Source organism: Montipora foliosa, chromosome 13 (genome assembly GCF_036669935.1).
Source record: "Montipora foliosa isolate CH-2021 chromosome 13, ASM3666993v2, whole genome shotgun sequence".
NCBI classification, from domain to species: Eukaryota; Metazoa; Cnidaria; class Anthozoa; order Scleractinia; family Acroporidae; genus Montipora; species Montipora foliosa.
Genome location: NC_090881.1, coordinates 5,699,418 through 5,711,917, shown reverse-complemented (window position 1 = coordinate 5,711,917; position 12,500 = coordinate 5,699,418).

The window sequence follows — 12,500 nt, the reverse complement described above, 5'->3', positions numbered from 1 at the left end:
ACCAAAGAGGTGTGGGGGGTTGGACTCTCTTTTTTAATTCCGCCAGTTGGCTATGCCTTGAGAGAGGAAGCAAGTGCTGATTTCGCCGAGGCCAATGCTCATGGGACCCAAGCTAAAATCCAAGGAGCAGCTGCAATCGCCGTCAGAGATAATCTGATTCCTGCTCTTGAGAATTTCGTCAAAGGAATCACAAAAGCAGCAGGATTCTTCTCCGTCATGGAACAAGAAATTGGCAAATTTGAAGGTAAAGCAGAAAAAGGAGAGGAAAGTGCAAAGCCATTACACTACAAGGTAATGAGACGTGAAGCACAGGATATGAAAACCATCTGCCAAACTTTCAGTGCAACGCTATCAGATGTAAAGGCCGATTTTGAAGCCATCTCCATCGAGGGAACGGACCAAGACTACGTGGATCGGTATTTGGCAGGGCACAGAGAAATCATACGAGAAATTTGTACGACCTCAAACCTTGCCAGCAGTTTACTGGCGGTCACAACAGGGGGTGTCGCAAACGTCTTCATGCCGGGTTCTCTTGGATGCTCGGTCCATCATGCCATGACCAGTGCAGTAGCCGGTATAGGCGCTACAGGCGAGACACCATTTGGAGCGTTAACGAAGTTGTTTTTCTAGAAAACATTGTGGTCAAAAATAAGGCCACAACTAGGCGTTTAGAGGAATCCCACATTGAATCGACAACTGTTCTAACAGATTTAAGGCTCAGAATATTGACTTGTTTTGAAAACTTTTCATTCAACCCACAAAAGTAACGAAACACCGAAACAACAAGAATTGTTGAGAACATTTACACAACGACCCACGCAACTTGAATTGTGTTACATTACTGTAATTTTGAAGTGTAAGGAAATGCAAGGGAACAGAAAATGTTCCAATAAGTATTTCCATTTAAGCCCAAATACACGTTAGCTTACATTAGTCGTTGTGAGTTGTCAACTTTTTTGCTGTTGCTTAAACCGGCGATTTGAGCCATTTGCAGGGCTTTGACATGACTGGCGGTTTCTGGAACCTAACGCTCGCTCGACTGTGCTTTAATTGAAACCTAACTAACTCGAAACCAATAATCATTTGCAATTTCCCTAGTCCCTAATTTATAATAATATATAGAGTTTACTCGTGTCTAAGGACTGACTATAATTATTTTACTTTACTATTCTCTAATATAGGACTTAATTATAATCAGTGGAAGTCTGAAAATATCTTAGCTTAACCCTTCAGGTGCCACAGGGCTCCCCATGCAAGGACCAGTAAAATAACTATAGTGAGTCCTTAGACACGGGTAAACTCTAGAAGTTTCATTGTAGAGGTTGGGGAAGAGTTTGATCCTTAGCTGCAATCATAGTTGTGAATAGAAAGAACTTTGTTGTGCATCTGAAGGTGCTAGGTTACAGCATTTATGGGTAGCTTTTTGTAAATCCAGTCAGAAATTAGCATGGAATGAAAACGAATGAATGTTATGGCCAATGGGAGGCTCAGCCTGAATGGAATTTGCTTGAGCAAGATTGTCTAGCCACCATCTGCTCCATTGTGCTCCGATATCTGACTGATTTTTAAAGATGGTGTCTGCTCAGATTTTCGCTTTAAAACAGGCGAAGCCTGTCAAGAGATGCCTGTACAGATTCTAGAGGCTCTAAGCTATGATGTAAATATTAGTTTGCACTTATAAGAGCAAACCAAAGTTAGTTTAAGGGGGGGGGGGGGGGGGTTATCCTGAGTTAAATGCTGTAACTTAGCACCTTCAGATGGACAACAAAATTCTTTCTATTCTAAAAGAGTCCGAAAATTTCAAGACTCGAACTCGGGTTCTTAGCCCTCACCCTAAACACAACCCTAATCCGAACCCTAACTCATATGACCAGCGAGACACAAATCCCAGGAACCGCAACCTTTTGAGTTCTTAGAACTAATGAGTGTAATTCAGAGCTAAAAAATGGCATCGACCGTTTCAAATGGCAACGACCGTTTACTAAAGGGAAATAAGCTGCGGCATCAGTACTTCCTGCTTATCATCATTTCAGTGATTATCTCCCTGCTGTTAATTCATCTAGTTCATTCTTCTTTGAGCCAGTCACTTCCATGGAACTCGAAACTGACATTTTGCTACTCCCTACTAACAAAGCACATGGCTTATACTCCTGTCCTGTTCGCGTATTGAAATCTTCCAGTAGTGTACTTTCTCTACCACTGGCACAAATAATGAATAATTCCGTTTTAACAGGACAATATCCATCTAAATTAAAGCATGCAAAAGCTATTCCCATCTTCCCATTTCTCTTCTTTCGCTTTTCAATTTATGTATAATAGATTGAAATCTTCTGTTGAATTAAATGGACTTCTGTACAATGTCTACAATGGCCAGTATGGTTTTCGTGAGAATATGTCAACTCAGCATGCAATTTTGGATATTGTTAATTCGATACAAAGCAATATGGATAACAAATTGTTTACTTGCGCTATTTACCTCGACCTTAAAAAGGCTTTTGATACTGTGGATCATTCAATTCTTCTGAGCAAGCTATATCATTACGGTATAAGGGGCCCGGTAAACGATTGGTTTTCATCGTACTTAAATTGGCCGTGTCCAAACTACTCAAATCGATAAACAAATATCTCTCTAAAAGAAATATGCTAACAGGGGTCCCACAAGGCTCTGTACTGGCCCCCCTGCTTTTCTTGATTTATGTTAATGATTAAAAATTGAAGGGCAGCCAGGATGAGACATATTAAAATACAATAAGAATTTTTGAAAAGGAATATAAGCTCATGCACCCTGTGGTCACACGGTGACGCAACATCCACAATGATTACCTTATTATTTTCCTTTTCTACAACCACGTCTGATTTTCTGGCTGCGATGATATGGTCGGTCTGAATGGACATGTCCCACAAGATCTTAAAACTTTCGTTTTCCACAACCCTTTCTGGTTGTTGCTATTATTATTATTATTATTATTATTATTATTATTATTATTATTATTATTATTTCCTGAATTAACCAACTATATAATTTTGTCCCATTCCTATAAATAAATTTCAAATATACTAAATATATCCGCAATCTATATTAGCTGGAATACAAGAAAGGTCATCACCATATAGTAGGCCTAGCTACTTCCCCGCACATCCCACTAGTTGAAAGATGTTAAAAAATTCAGATGAAAATTAGGGTTAATGACAAACCCCAAAACAGTTGTTATTTGATTGGGAATGTGCAAAGACTTTTCAGGGTGAATCAGCAAACCCAGACTAGAAAACAAACTCTTGCAAGCATTAAGAGAGTTAAGGGCATCATTGAATAACTGTTGCTGAAGGTAAGTGTCATCAATATAACCAGACACAATATGCCCTTGACACGTTATGTTTGACATCTTGACACCTTGACACCTTAGGTTTCATTAGCTTGGTGAGTAGGCGTGGGGCAGATGAAAGCCCATGAAGAAAACAAGTATATTGGTAGAGTCTACTCCTCCAAATGAAACGAAGATATTTACGATGTTCCTGTGCTACCGGGACTGAATAGCATGCATCTTTTAAATCAATTGTTGCCATATAACAACCAGGAGTTACTAACTTCAATATGGACTGCAGAGTATCCATCTTGAATTTATTGTATTCAACATGCAAGTTTAAATTTTTGAGGTTTAGAATCATTCTATAGCTCCCATCTTTCTTAGGTCTGAGGAACACATTAGACAAAAATTCACCATGTGAATGATTAGCTTCCTCAATTACTCTCTTTTGAAGTAATGTATTAATTTCCCGATCCATAAGGCTAGATTCCCAATCAGTAAACTTATATGACTGAGGGTGCTTCAGCTGCAATGGAAATTGGTCATGTGTGAATGTTATATGGCAAGCCTTGACCAAAAGGAAAGGGAGGACCCTCTAAAACCTGCACGACCCCTACCAGAGCCCCTGTTTGCATGGGAGGGTCTGTGCCAAGATTTGTTTTTATCCAACAGCTTATGGGTTATTGTCATCTGTGGTATCTTTGATTTGCTTGGTAACGTCGTCTCCAAACAGAGAGTCAGTAAACTTGACTTTTTGAGCACACAAAGGAGCATAATTTTTAGAAATTTGAGGCTTCAATGCCTCCCGGCGTCTCTGAACCAATCCCAGTTGGCTGATCCTAAGCAGCACAACGAGTCTTCGGTTAGCTTCCACAATTTGTCCAACAAAGCAGTGGTATCTACGTTGTCCTTATCTTCAGAGCACTTCAAGACAAGATCTGCTATTAAAGCTACATTTGTCATTCCTTTAACCAACGCATTCTGAACTCGTTGCATTTTCACATCGCCTGCTCTGGCCTCAGCCGAAACTCGATCCCAAATAACCTGTTTAACAGTTATTTTTGACAGACCCGGACAGTTCTCAGGTCTGAGAATTTTCTGCAAAAAATCTTTCTCACATTCTTCTTCGGGCTTTTGCCGCATAATGGCCGTTACGTGAGCAGCCAAGGTATCATTTATTTTCGGCCTAGGAGCTTCCTGCGGATTTGCCTTCTTCTCGAGGCTAGAAAGAAATTTGTTCGGAATAGAAGTAGAATTTCCTCCGCAGCTGACTCATCAGCTCTTTTCCTTTTACTTGGAGGCTCTGCTTGGCCTGTAGCTGCCTCGTCAGCGTTTTTCCCATCATTCGGATGCTTCTCAGAACCTTCGCTAACTTCGTTAAAGTCAACCTGTTCTGATATATCTTCAGAAAGCTCACCTTCAGACCAGTGAACGAGAGACAATGTTATCATTCATCACGTTTGAATTCCCTCCAAACTTCTGAAAGCTGTTAGTCATGCACTTGGTAAGAACCGTAAAGTTCGCCGAAATCGATTCAGCAAACGACTTGACCTCGTCAAGCAACTGGTTCTCTTCCACGTGAAATCTTTTGGCCGGTTCTCTCCGCTTAACCTCCTGACCAGGCACTTTGGTCTTCGACGACCTCTGCTTAGATTCAACCGACTTTGTAAGTTGTAGCTTTTCGAGCTCATTTTCAGCATTCCCGTGCTCTACGAGCACGTGTGTTGACGTTCCTCCATCGCCCATTCCAAAATTAAGGAATATTGGATAAGATAGCTCCACTACCACAGAAAATAAATACAGTACCCAGTGAGTGGTAGAAGAAAAAGAAAGTTAACTTCAAGACATCAAAGAAACGGAGACTTACGAAAGGCGACCAATGACCATGAATCAAACGCATCAAGTGATCGGTACATGCACAGCGCATATGTCATGGAATGGCAGGTCACGTGACAGTGAGGTAGAATTTAAGGCCTGGTTGCCCGGGAAAAAAACATTGGACAACCCAAACAAAAACTAGAAAAAGAATTAATCACAAGCAGCATCTGACTTAATGGCTGTTATCGATACCTACGTTGTCTTTTAATTCTCTTGAAATGACTATTTCCCTTACAACTGAAAAGAACACAAGTGTCTTAAGGCTCTGTCACAAAACCATGCAGAGTGACCAGATTACAATACGAGACCTAGCCAAACTTATTGGGAAAATAGTATCCAGTTTCCCCGGTGTGGCTTATGGCCATAACTGAAGCTCTTAAACTAAAAAGAGGCAATTATGATGCATCCATGGTCCTTTCTGATGACATGAAGTCAGAATTACAATGGTGGGTCGATAATCTGGAGACAGCTACATTGCCAATTTCAAATGGCAATCCTGATATAGTGATTGATACTGATGCCTCTCTTATTGGCTGGGGAGCTGTTTGTAAGGCAGTTACAGCGCAGGGTAGTTTTACACCATCAGATGTTTGCTATGCCGAAGGAAACATTAATGTGCCTTAACTTTTATCAATTAAATATGGTCTCCAATCTTTTGCTTCAATCATTGAGAATAGGCATATCTTAGTACGTTGTGATGACTCAACAGCAGTACGTTATATTTCCAATATGGGAGGTACTCACTCCAGACTCTGCAATGCAATTGCAAAAGAAATATGGTTGTGGACCATGGCTCAAGGTATATGGATAACCATCACCCATATTCCTGGCAAATTAAATAAGGAGGCAGACTTTGGGTGAAGAAATTCTAATGACAGAACAGAGTGGTCATTAGATCCCAGTACCTTTGAATTAATTACAAAGAAACTGGGACAGCCAGAGATTGATCTGTTTGCCTCTTATTCTAATGCCAAAGTTGCTTAATACTATTCATGGAAGCCTGACCCAGGGGCTACCCATGTAAATGCCTTTACTGTCAGTTTGCTAGGCAGATGCCTGCAGAAGATTGCTATGGATCAAGCAGAATGTATTGGCCAACACAACCTTACTATTCCAGAATCATGGACATGTTGGTCCGTCTACCGCTAGTTCTTCCAAGTCGACCACAGTTACTTTAGCGTCCACACGATCCTCACCGTCGGCATCCACTGTTCCCAAGGCTTCAACTGCTGGCATGCAGATTATCAGGAAATCCCTGGAGAGCAAACACATTCCAGGACACTCTGCCGAGATTATCCTCGCATCTTGGCGCTCAGGAACACAGAAGCAGTATCACACCTATATTAACAAGTGGCTTAACTACTGTTGTGAAAGACAACTTGATTCACTTCATCCCTCTTTAGCAGATGTTATTCATTTTGTTTGAAAAGGATCTCAGTTATAGTTCACTGAACACTGCAAGGAGTGCTCTATCTACTATTGTCACTGTTGATGGTGTGCCCATCGGACGCCACCCTCTTGTAGTGCGGTTTCTGAAGGGTGTCCTCCTTAATCTACGACCACCAGTACCAAGATATAAGGAAGTGTGGGATGTATCTATTGTGTTGAGATTTTGGAAGACATTGTCACCAGTAGCATCGTTGACTTTGAAGAAACTTAGCTTCAAATTGGTTATGCTTCTTAGTTTGGTCACTGCTCAGAGAGGACAAACTTTACATAGATCTGTTGGATATTATTCTTATGTCTACTTATGTGTTTTTCTACTTTAAAAGAGTACCTTCAGAGAACCAAGACTCTTCGTGTTACTGGTTCTCAACTCTTGATTAGTTTTCAGAAACCTCATAAAGCTGTATCGCGAAACACCATAAGTAGGTGGATAAGAACTGTCATGCAAATGCCTGGAATTAATTTAGATGTTTATAATGCACATAGTACCAAGGCAGCTTCAGTGTCTGCTGCCCATAGGGCACAGGTTCGTATTCAAGAGATTATCAGTAAAGCTGGGTGGTCGTCTGCTCAAACGTTTGCCATTTATTATGACAAGAATTTGGAAACTTCAGAGAGTATTACCTCTCAGTTTCAGGAAGCTGTAATGTTTCCTTTTGAGGACCTCGTAATAAATGGGTTGAAATCTATCTATTGTGTTTGTTAGTAGCCATTTGGCACATACGTTTATTTTCCCTGATTTGCCAACTTTGGCTCTGAAGTGTCATGTAATCTCTGGTCACGTGACAGTGAGGTAGAATTTGAAAGTGAACGACACTTACCTGGAAGTGGAAGTTCGATGATAATTCTACCAATCTGTGGAGTGACCATGAGATTACATGCCCATCCCTCCCTTCCCAGAGGGGAAGTCGAACCTGCATTGAGGTTTTAGGTTTTAGGCAGTTGGTACATCAGGCGTTGGGAAGTGATCGGTACATGCGCAGCGCTTGTCTCATGTAATCTCATGGTCACTTCACAGATCGGTAGAATTATCATCGAACTTCCACTTCCAGGTGAGTGTCGTTGAATTTTAAATTCTGCCAAACACTTGTCGCCCGGTAAACTTTCTGGTCGTCTGGGACGACCGGACAACCGCTAATTTCGAGCACTGCCTTAGTAATTATCTCTTCAGCAAATAAACGTCTGAAAGTGGGCCAATATTTGCTGCTTAGCAGACACCGGGATACTGTATTTCTGTCAACCCACAAGACCAATTATCCTATGAACAATTCTATAACAGAGACCATTCAACTTGAATATCAGTCATATAACTGTAGCAAACAGGAGATTCACTTTAAGACACACTCGACATTTAAAAATAGTGAAACAAACAATATCATCATACCTCATATTCACATAGTATTTTGATATACTTCCCCCCATGATTTGAGAAGACAACCACTTGATTGAATCACCACACAAACAGGACACATTCACAGACACTGCATGCCCCTGCGTTGTAAATGATAGAGAGTATACCACGAAAAACTTTCCACAAAATCAGCACTTTGCTGAGAGGTTGAAAGTGAAAAAAGAAAACAAATATCGAGGGGCTCCTTCACTAGCTAGGTAGATGGGGTCATCCCATGTTGCCAGAGTTGATATCTGGAATTTCTATGATGGAACGATTGAAGAAGAGGAGGACAGGGTAAATGTATGGGATGATGGTACTAGATAGATACTCCACCATTAAAATCAACAGACATTCGCAATCTTGGAGTGGGGTTTGCAATAATTCTTCGTAGAAGAGAGGTTTCCTGACGGTGATGATTCGAAAGAGAAGTTACAACAGAGAGTTCGTTTGGCCATTGCAATTTTTCTACAAAAGCCAGGAGGGGAGCTTTCAGAAGTTCAGCGTTTTGCGTGCTTGACGTCCCCTTGGAAAGATTTAGAGATGTCTTTGCCATCCCAATTCGCTCTTTTATTCCCAGAAGTCTGCTTTCCTCATTGGAAATGTGGCAGATAAAAAAACACTATTTGACCTACCCCTAAATGAAGACTGAAACTTATATGACCCACCCCCTGATAAAAGTTTTTTTTTGTTATATAATCAGTTATACCACATTTGTATATGACGTTGGGGTGGTACTGATTTACGGTTAGGTTTGTTTCTTAACCAGATACAAAAGCATGTTAAACTAACGAGAATATTATTTAACTCTTTCAGCTTTTGTAAGCCATGTTTCATTAGTGAATTGTTATTATTTAAAGTTTCTCATCCTGGTGCCATCAAATTATGGGTTCCGACGTTTGCTTAATGGCACATTGCAGTCACTGTCGCTCGAACTGCTTATAGAGGCAAGTTTTGCAAGAGGGAAATCGTCATCATCTGAGGTATCACTCCCAACCTCGTGCCAAAACACAGTCTTCGCTTGTTTCCGAGTCATTGCTTGTAGCTGAGTAATTTAAAGCTCGTCGTTAAAGCTGCCATGCTTTAATTCTATTCTTAGCTATTTCAACAGAATCAAGCCCTAGGTCATTTAAAAAGATATATTTATTCTACAATGTGCCTATTCCTGTTTAAAAAAGGATGACCCACCTCCCAAAGGGTCGCTGACAATCGAGCGACCCACCCATTGCTAAGGGCTCAAAAAACAGATGACTCTCCCCCTTTCTGCTCCCCGCCCCACCCCTCCCCCTATACTTTTTGACCAGTCCCTAATCTTGCGATTGTTTAAGTAGTACTTCGTCAAATTGAGGCTACAAGAAAGATCTTTGTAAGAAATGGCTTCCAACATTCTCAAGTCATTGGTCAAAATTCGCTTTTAATTAATGAGATTAATTAATTTAAGAAACCCTCTTTAAAGAAAGATCAAAAGATATCAGCCGTGGTCACACTGCAGATCATTATCAGCTTATGGACAAAGTCCTCTACGTGAATTTAAGTAAATAAATGTATCAAAAGTGCCGTATGTAACTCTGTGTCGAAAAAATACAGCATCTACTTACGGCCGGTAAAAAAATGAAGCGTTTTAGTGACCTTAAAAGTCGAGCTTTTAAATGACCCTAAAATTCGAGCTTTTTAGAAACTTTAAAAGTCGAGGTTTTTAGTGACCGTAAAAGTCGAGCATTTTGGTGAACTTAAAAGTCGAGCTCTTTTCAATTCTCATCAAATTCAACGAGTGGTCAGAGAACCCGGGATCTCCGGATCTCAAGGCAAGCGCCCTAACCACTGAGCGCCACTACCTTCTTTACGTGACTGATAACTAAATATTAGATCATTATTGATTAATATTTTTTAAATAGAAAGGCGACGTATCTCTCCAAGCATTTGTGGACTTTGACAGACTCAAAGACTCCGAACCCAAATATTTTGAGGAAATTCTGAGGATAAGTCTTTCAGAGGACAAGTGCAAAGACCAGTCTTTTTGCACCAGCGTTCCAGATCATCCTGATTAACCGTAGTGCAAGGGTAACAAAGCACAAGAGCTTTAATAAAGCCATGATCGACAGCTGCACCGAAGTAATATTTTCCTCGATGAAGCATTTTCCAGCCTTCTTGAAACAGACGACTTGAAAAGGGGAAGGGGGCTTCACTTCGCACGACGTCAAGTGGAAGAAGGCTGAAGGATCTCATTGCAGTGCGTCCATGTACATAACCTGATTCGCACTTCGCGCTTTAAGTTATCTCGCTTACTGGTTTAATGTATGCAACTATTCTTGCAATTTATTTGTCACAGCAAGTTTGCGTGAGTTGAAAGGTGACAACTAATTAGAAATTCAGAAATATATAAATCGACACTGTACTGCAAACGCGCAAATTGCTTTTTTACTTTCCTCCGATCAAAACGTTAAAGACAGTCAACCGAAGAAATCAAACCATAAGATCATGTAGATTAGAAGACACAAATTGTAAGTATATATTCACGAAATCAGTTCCATTCCTTTTTAGCCTATCTTCGGCATTCCAAAACATTAATCTTCTTGTCTAATATTTTTCTTTCAGTCGACTAGTTCAACGACTTATCGAGCAGCTAGTACGGATAAAAGACTAAAAATCTACAGGGTCTAGGCGTGATCCTGCCATAAAATAGTGCCTCGAACGTAGGTGCGAATCAGTCGAAATTTTTCCAGAGGATCCCGCCAAATCAATGCTGTAAATCATCCACTCCGAAGATACCGAATCTCCGAACTTTGCATCGAGCCTACAAAGTAAGATGCCACCTAAAGTAGACGCAAGGACCCTCGCAGGGAAAATGGAAAACGCGGTAACGATCTTGAACGAATCAATAGAAGAATTTGAAATAATCTTTTCAGTGAGGCCAGAGTTAAAAACCTTAGAGGCAGCAGTCAATCAAGTGGAGACAAGATACAGGTTCATCAAGAAGCAACAAGAAACCATTTTAGACAGATTCGTGGACGAAGGTATTACCGCAGAGGAGGAACCATTGTTGACAACAAAGAAACTTCAGATTGCCTTAAAATTTGCTGCCTACCAAAAGGAACAAGATTCCACGGAAACGTCTTCAAAAGACTCTGAAACCTTGACAGCCTCAATGTCATCCATGACATCAGCAGTGACGAAAATGGCGGACACCTTAAGGTCAAAACCAAACACTAGTGGTCTGCAACGATTACCGGTACCAACATGGGACGGCAGTCGCAGATCCTGTGCTACCTGGAGAAAAGAATTCAATTATTGGATGAAGAAATACGATCAAGATAAAGATGAACAACTGCAACGGTTCCGAAATGCATTGCCGAGATGATCGTGGTGGTCTGACCAGGTAAAAACTTGCAAAACCATTGATAACGCGTGGAATATATTGGACACAGAATTTGCAGACAAACGTAAACTAATGGACGAACTGCTCCTCGAAATAAATAGCCTTAAGCCCGTAAAACGAGACTCCAGGTCGTTAACGCACTTCGCCACGACAATATCATCCTACGCGAATGATATGGATAATGGATGTCCGGTGTTGGAGTCTTCGGAAGCGCCATTTCTTATGTCTCAACTTTTGTCCAAGCTCGATCCGAACGATAATTCTCATTTTGGAAGAGAAATGAAAAGAGAAGGTAAAGAGGAAACTGTCAGTAACCTCATCACCTGGTTGCACGTAGAAGCAGGTGTCCGCTCAAGGGGCAAGAATAACACCGTGTTTGAAGACAGAAACGAGAGTCGCCGATGCAGGACCCCAGGTAAAACTGTGAACAATGCCGCAAGTGGCGAAGAACCCGATGATGACACCTGTTCCCTTAACTGTAAAACAAAACATCACCTCGCTGCCTGTCCTGTGTTCCAGGAGTTAGCTATCAGTCAGAGATGGGAGATTGTAAAGCGACATTGGCGATGTCGTAAATGTCTTAAAAAGCATCATACAAGCAACTGCAGGAAACCAGTCGGTTCAACATGAGACAAATGCGGCAAAAATCATCACCGTTCTCTTCACAATGACAAGATTGGTGAAACAACCTCAAGTCCAAATCCAAGAGCATCTTCTTTCCAAAGTCAGTGCCAGGCCCCCTCGAGTACATCAAATGGTAACATCCAAGAAAAAGCTGTTCATGACAAAGAGAAGTTAAAGCTCATAACTGGTTTGTGCCCTGTTCAAAAAGTTGGAGTCATGAGCGGAAACGGGGAATTTGTTGAAGTCCTTGCGATGTTAGACTCTGGATCCAATACCAGTCTTCTCTCAAAGAATGCAGCCAGACGACTTGGGTTGAGTGGATCAGCAACACATCTGACCATGAATTTGGCTGGTGGGAAGAAGAAAAGTGAAGCATCACAGATAATTGACATCACTGTTGCATCAGCTGCTGACGAGGATATTAAGAAGACCCTTCAAGTGTACACTGTTACAAGGCCCTCCAGTAAAGCAGTAAAGCAGT